The sequence below is a fragment of the Salarias fasciatus genome, chromosome 9 (genome assembly GCF_902148845.1).
Source record: "Salarias fasciatus chromosome 9, fSalaFa1.1, whole genome shotgun sequence".
In the NCBI taxonomy this organism is placed as follows: domain Eukaryota; kingdom Metazoa; phylum Chordata; class Actinopteri; order Blenniiformes; family Blenniidae; genus Salarias; species Salarias fasciatus.
The window spans coordinates 14,725,724-14,733,961 of record NC_043753.1 but is presented as its reverse complement, the minus strand read 5'-3'; positions in this window follow the sequence as shown (position 1 = coordinate 14,733,961).

The following is an 8,238-nucleotide window of genomic DNA, read 5'->3' as shown; positions in this document are numbered from 1 at the left end:
TAGCTATATTTAGCTTTGTTAGCATTGGGATTATGCACACAGGCATTGGTGTAATGTCAAAACGAGTGTATGAGTGTAAGACATCCATCTCCTGCTTGCCTCGTTGTGTCTGTCAGACGTGGATTGACAGTGATGAGAGCAAACTGGATGGAGAGAGCGTCCATACAGTCAGAGGCCTCGTCAGTGTGGCTGCTATCCTTTTGATCATCCATCTCTCTCTCTCTCTCTCTCTCCCCCCTCCGTCAGTCCGTCTGTCTCCATCCACGCTGTCTCTTCTCCTCCATCCTAAAGCAGATGAGTCGTCGCCCCGCTTTGGCATGACACACACTCTTTTGTCTTTTGAGTTTTTCCATCTGACTGACCCCCTCTCAGCAGCACAAACCCCACCTCGCCACGAACAGGCATGCATGCAATTACCACACTAACACACACACACACACACACACACACACACACACACACATGCACGCACGCAGCTCTCATCCTTCTCCGGCTGACAAAACACACCACGGAGCGGCTCCTGCTGCGTCACTCAGAGAAAAAACTGCAGAGGTAAGGACATTAGGCTGAGGCTGGTCGCATGTCGCTTAAACCAGGCTTAAAAGCAAAGACTTGATTTCTCGTGGATTTGTAGCTTGTACATCTTCTCACCAGGAACTAGATTAAAAATCTCTCCAATATGTGTCAATATAAGACTGAAACAAGGAACCAACAGCTCAGACTTTTCTTAAGTGTGTGTCTATTGTCAAAGGGACTCAGCAGGGAGCAGGAACTTTTCCCACTGCGGAGGTGGCATGTCACCTGTCAAGAGAAGCCAAAGGTCAAAGGTTGAAATCTGCCTTTCTTTCTCAATGAAGGAGGAGAGCAGGTAATCCAATCCAGGTGAAGTCACCGGCTGAGATTCGGAATCCATTGTGAGGGCGGCGGGGTGCGGCGCAGAGAAGACCCGCTGATGAGCGCGCAGTTGAATCTGTCATCTGTCAGAGAGCGACGCTTTGCAGTTGTAGTTGAGTTACGTTTGGAAACAGTTTTCAAAAAGCTAAATAAAAGCTAAAAATATTATATATCTAAACTTTCTCTTTGTCACTGTCACAAATAGCAGTTTGTCTCCGATTTGAACTGTGACTCTCACTATGAAATGTCAAAGCGCTGATTCTGATCCTTTGTTATTAAGATGAAGCGAGACCCCGAAGTCTGCGAGAACCGAGTAAACAAAGCTAATAGAAAGTCGCGCTGGCCTGATTAACCTGCCTTATTACGCTGTTTGCATAGAACATCATTAGCAACAGCAGCCATTTCTTATGCCAGGGAGTGAACAACTGCCTGTAGACTGTTTGTTTACAAACCACCACAGAAGTATTAGTGAACAGGGTCAATAGATTTCAGCGGGGCGGCATTTAATGTCACTGTGAGCCAAAATATGAATTTAGTTTTTGTAAATATTGATGAAAAACTCATATCTTTAAAAAAAAAATGCTGAAATAATGATAACAATAAATAAAAAGGATTAATTATGAAACAAAATGTTGTCTTCTGTTGATTATATGTGCCGTGATTTTAAAGCCGTGATTTATCCAATTGACACATAACATAAGTGATTTTTGCAGGCGAGGATTTAGTAATCCAGTTAATGAATTCAGTTTTGAAAAAGCAGTTACAAGCAATTTTGATGGATTAGATGTTAAAATTATCTTCTCAGTACCTGAATGATTAATGTGGGGTTCTGTGTTTGGTTGGGTCTTGGAGGATAAGGTTTGTCTTTCCGGAGGTCTTTTTCTTCCGGGAAAAAAAAAAAAAAAAAGAAAAAAAGAAAAAGCCCTGTCCTACTGTGTGACAGACCCAGATCATGTGACCAGGCAGATGAGGAAGTGTTGACAGAAGGAAAAAAAAATACACACACGTATAATGAGACACACATACACAACACCCGGTCTTGAGAAAGGCGATACCTTGTGAAAGACCTCGCAGATCCTACAGGCGAGTGAGGCAGGATTAGGAACAAGGGATGGAGAGGAGTAAAAGGAGAGCAAAAATGGGGGAGCAAACAAAATCCCTGCTCTTTTTTTTTTTTTTAATTCTTTTTTTTTCTTCCTTCCTTCCAGCTATGAGGCAGCAGCGATTGTCCCCCACCGGTCCCAGGGTCCCCGCGGTGAAGGCCCACCCTACAGTCATGCCCCCAGACACACAGTCTGATGAGGCGCACAAGGCCACGGAGGCTTACCCTGAAAGCCCAGGGGAACACACACACACACACACACACACACACACACACACACACACACACACACACACACACACATAAAGAGACAAGCACAAATACATGCACAAAGGCGAGCAGGCACATGTACAATCAGCCAGACATGTACAGTACACACACACACACACACACACACACACACACACACACACACACAGCGAGAGAGGCCGAAAAGCAGGTGGATGCACTCATTCACTGGCACACTTAAACACACACAGACACTGGCACAGAATCAAAAACATAGTAAACCATAGACCAACACAAACACAGACCCGCTGGTCCTCCCTGGCACAGCCGCTCGCTATCACATCAAACATATAACTGCACTGTCAGAAATAAACTCTGTACCAGATCAATATTTTCACTTTTCCGTTCATATTTAATCTTTATTTACCCATATGTCACTGCGGGTTTGACATCTCTTTTACACGGGCCAAAAAGACATTACAACGAAACTGGCATGAATGAAAACAATAAAGCAAGTTCATGCAAGAGTCGGAGTGCTTCTGCAGTCAGCCTGTCTAGTTCACCACTATTATTAGTCTGAAACCACTCTGTCTCCAAAACATTACTTCCCTATACAATTACATTGTTTTCCCTTTTACATCTAGGAACCTCTAAATTGCTGGCTGCATTACAGATAAGGGATTTTCTTTTTTTTTTGAAAGGAGAGACGCATCAAAAGGTATAGAACCTTCACATCTATCAGTAGATATAACATCAATGTATATTTTCAGAATCAATTTGAAACATGCTGCACGTTTTTTTTAAATGGCTTAAAGTCTGTTTATCTAAGAAAAATAAATTTGTGAATGCAAAATTTTGATGTTTAGTGTTGATAGTTGAAACAGACACAGATGTATTTATTATAAATATTTTGTGTGCGTGTGTGTGTATGTGTGTGTGTCTGATTCCAGGCCCAAAGAAGCATTATTATAATTGTTGACAAAATTTCCACTCTGCAGTTCATTGCCTTGAATTGTTGCCCAAGGCTCAGCCAGAACCACAAAATGTGTGCACCTCAGTGGGACCAATTTTTGAATTTTTTTTTTTTTTTCTCAAACATACATGATCCAACGCAGAATAAAGAGTCATCTGCTATTGACATAAAGAGCTTAATCCCGCGTACCACTAACTAGCTCTTCTAAGACTAAACCTCTCACCTCTGAGTTGGCTAACTAGCCATCGCCCGTGCCTGTTGGCTACACACCTGCCCCAGCAGCACCTGGAGGCAGAGGTGGGCCCCAAGAGAAGCATACTCAATGCACACTCACACACACACACACACACACACACACGCTTCCATGTGTGTGTGTGTTCTCAGTTCTCTCCTGCACATACACATGCATGTAAACCATGCTGGTTGCACACAGTGAATGTTTTTTTTTTTTTTGCAGCTATGGCAATTATGGCTCCCAAATAAATGCCAGGTGTTAAAGAAACACCCAGCGAGCGAAAGTAAATTAGCAATATTAGGAATGTGTACTCATCATTTGCAGTCAATTTCCTGTTGCTAATGAGATTAAAAACAATGCTGTCAGTCAAGAGACAGTGGAAAACCATTTCCATTTTGTTATTTTTTTCCCCCCTCCATAATCAAGCCATTGGTTTAATAATCATGAAACTAGCAGGATATGGCAGCTCTGTTTAATTACATTTTGAATATCGTGGAGTTTCTACACTCGGAAATGCCATTTTGTGTGATATTGGATTAATATTAACAGTAAATGAGATACACAATATGAAATTACAATTTCCTCTTGGGTATGACAAGGGAATAGGATAATAACCGCCACACAAACACATTTTAATTGTTATGGTGGGAATTACTCAGAATAACAAACAGTGTTACAAAGTTCCTCACTGGGTTTTTGCAGTAAATGTGCTACAACTTGTTTTGAGGCCGCTGAGAGGGTCACAAGTGCTGCAAATCTTTGCAATCGGCCCTCATATGTGCCTCATTTGTTATTGTCTCATCTCCTTCTTGCATCCTCTCCTCCTCCCACCCTGTGGTCATCCTCTCCACCCACCTCCGCCCCCCCCACCCCTCCTTCCAGAGGGGACTGTCAGTGTGGATGATGGCGGTGGTGACCAGAAGAGGGCAGACATACTGTATTTAATCTCATATCCCATCATATGTTTTCTTCTTCTTCTTCTTTTTTTCCCCACCTTCTTCTCTCTCACATTCTCACTGTTCCCTCAGCCTTGACACTTTTTCTTTCTACCGTCCGTGTTTTCAGAAGCAGTAGAAACTTTCTCGCTCCTCAGCTACTCTGAACACTGAACACTGAGCCAAGACTCAGTCATAGGAGTTTCTTCACTTGTTTAATAATTTGTGTAACTTTTTCTGGTGATATGTTTATAAAATCAGGAAATTTTCAATGTGAAGGCTAAAAAAGTTGTATTATTCTGGGTTTTACATAAGTTCAAATCTATTTTCCATGCATTATTTTCTCTTAGTAAAACATTAGTAATGTTTTGAGACTCTTTTATTTAAATTAAGCTGTGTGATTAAAATTTGACATGCATCCCAATATTAAAAAAAAAATAAAACAATATTTTTTTTTATTATTATTAATATTGATTATGACCACAAAAGCTGTTAAAACCATCATTGTAGGGTGTCTTGATGTCTAACTATATAAATAATGCTCTTTCAGAAGAAAATCTGAACAGTTTAGGTAGTAAATAACGAGAAGTTTGATTTTAAATTATACATTTCATCAGCATTTTTTGTACATTTTCTTAAATCATGTTTCTAAAATAAAATAGAGTTTTTATCTTCAACATAATAAACCCCGTTGATTGTCTCAGCCTGTATTCCTCCTCTGCTCTCATCTTCTATGCTGCTTCATCCTGTTGTGGGATCCCAGCTGATATGGGTGAAGGCAGGGTTAGCTCCAAGAAACTTTAAATCACCCATTATCTGCTTGTTTTTAGACTGCGTGAAGAATCTGAAACTTTTTGCTATGATGGTCGAAGGCTGACTACGACACCATGACGCAGCACCACCTGTATTTCAGGATATTGCCATGTTTACTTCTAAATTCCTCATTATTTACACAGAGTTGATCTTAAACTAACAAAATGTGAGGAGATCCATTTAAAACATCTCACAAATGTGTGGAGTCAGAGGCACAGGTGTTTGCTTTCTATTCATCAGTATCCATTAAAAAAAATAAATAAATAAAAAAAAATCTGTTGAGTTCATAAAAGAAAGCAACATATTTCTCAACAAGGACTTACCGGTACTCTGTTTAAATTTTGCAAAGTGTAAGAGGAGGAAAGGTGTGCGCCACAAAGAGTTAACAGATCATCTGTCTGTGTGTAAATGCAGCCAATCAATGCTCGACAGTGACTCTCAGGCACTTACTCATCCAGGAAAGGGCAGGGCTAGAGACAGCGCTGGACATTATTACATATCGATTCAAATCCCTCCTCCTTCCCTCTCTGTTTTATCTAATCAGAGACGAGCTCAGGAGCTCTCTCTCTCTCTCTCTCTCTCTCTCTCTCTCTCTCTCTCTCTGAAACCTCCCTCCGGTGTATTTTAAATCTCGGACGCCCGAGGCCTTTGCACACCTCATCCCAACATCCCCACCTCACCCCCCCCCCCCCTCCCCGGCGCTAATGAGTCAGTGGCGTTAACGGCGCAGGGCTAGCTAGCCTGCTGATGAAATGTAAATGGGCAGTAATGAGCACAATCACTGCCACTTGAGGGGGAAGCTGCCACCGCCGAGCACACTGTCCCATCTCTCCATCACTCCGCCCCTGATGGACAGGTCGTGGTCCCAGGGCGGGCATGTGAATGACGGGGCCCGGCGCCCGGGCCGGGGGGAGCCCGGCGGGGCCTCCGGAGCGGCCCTTCACGAGCGGCCGCGGGGACGGGGACAGTGACGGCGGCCTGGGTCTCGCTGGTCGTTCTAAACTGGTCCATTAATTACACCGAACCCTTAGAGAAAATTAACAGGCAAATTTAATAACAGGGAGGAGGAGGTTTGTGTGTGTGTGTGTGTGTGTGTGTGTGTGTGTGTGTGTGTGTGTGTGTGTGTGTGTGTCCATACACAGTGGTGCTATCCACCCCCTGCTATTGTGAGGCAGGACTGCTTGAAGCTCATTGTCACCACTGACACTCATCAAACCGGACTTTCTGACACTTAAGGTCAGTGATTTAGGGCCTAACAACAGGTTCAGTGGGGGCAATAAATTGCAAGACTGTGGGCAACAAATTGCCACATTTGATGTTAAGTCATTCCTTCACAATTACACGATGGGAGTTTCTGTAATTGGTGAGTCATGAGAAAGTGCGAAGTAGGAATTTCTGCATCTGGAAATGATGAAATCCGAGAGGCTGCTTCGAAAACCAAAAATTATGACTGACTGTCATTGGTGAGACCAGCTGGAGTGGATGGAATACTATTTTTAGAATCAATTACGAGATAATATTAGCAATAATAATAATAACAACAATGCTTTGCGCATTGGATATAACTTATTCCACTCATACAAATCTATGCAGTGCATGTATTCCAATGAGAAAGCCACATTCTTATGTCACTAAACAATATCAATGTGCTCTGGGAGGTTTGTAAAAGAAAATTCAAGCTATAAGAGCTGGTGGAAGTCCCAGGGTGCTATCACCACATTTCCACGTTGTGTTTTGCTCGGCGTACAATATTTCAGGGCCCCGTCTCTCACTCACTGTACCGTTCAAAGATAGATATGCTAATGCGGAAAGTAGTTGGACTGGAGTGGTATTATTTCACTCTACTTGACGTGCTGGAAGAGAATAGAAAAACCATCAGCTCGGCATATATCAGACTCCCGCGCCTGTGCACGCAGATATGGAAACGAGAAGAGTTTGGGGTTGCTCTGGCCCACTTCTTCTTCTCCTTCTGTATTCCCACTTTCTCTGCAGTGCTGTCAGTCTCCCTGGGGTCGGATCAGCGCTGCTGCAATAGGTAGGCCCAGGCTATCAAAGTATACGTTTTAACTTTTTAAGACTTTGCAGGTTGGCTTTGTTCTCCTTTTCTCTCTGTTGTGTGGGCTCTCCTGGGCCCTGGGTTGGGGAGTCTCTCTGGGTGCTGGCGAGTGGCTCTGGGCTATTAAAAAAAATGCAGGTTATCTACTGGGAGAAGCCGGAGAGCCTTTCAAATTGAAGCGAGCGCTCACGACCAAAAGTGGAGTTTGGAGGGGAAGACGGCGAGGAAAGCTTTGGTTATAGTGATGAGTGTGCAGACGTGGCGCTGCCGTTTACACGGCCGCTTCCGACTGGATGTGCACTGTGTGTTTAATCCACAGGAACACGACCATTAGAATACCACTGCGTCTGAGCCCTCCTTAGTGTCTTTACACCTTGTTTTTCAAGCCACAAACCAACCCCCTACCCTGTGAATGCTCACATACATGATTTCACACAAACACACACAGACACCAGCTTCATCACCTCCCCCCTCCACACACACACACACACACACACACACACACACACACATACACACACACATCTGCTCCATCCAACACTACTACCATGTCTCCAACCCAAAAAAAAAAAAAAAAAAAACCTCAGGCTTAAAGCCTTTGGGATGATTTGATTAGCAGTGATATCTGAAAACGGCCTCATCGTGCTAACAAGATTAAGCTGAGGCCCTGTCTGTTTTCAGAGCTGGAAATTTGCTAGGTGATTAAAACTGGCTCTCTCTACTGGAACAAGAGCCTGAGCCGGCTAGTGGGACCGTTGCCAGGTAACAAGACATGACTGCTGTTTTGATGTTACTACATACACAAACGGCTAAAGCTACAGTCAGGCCGGTCGAAGATAAAGTGGGAAAAAGCTCCATCCCTGGCTGGGCGATACTGAGAGCACAACACAAAATTTAGCTAAATCCACAGAGTGCAGCATTAGCTTCTTCTCTGACGACTCGCGGAGATAATGGCAGATATTAAATTAATCCACTGAAAGGATTTCAGTGGAAGTTGTAGCT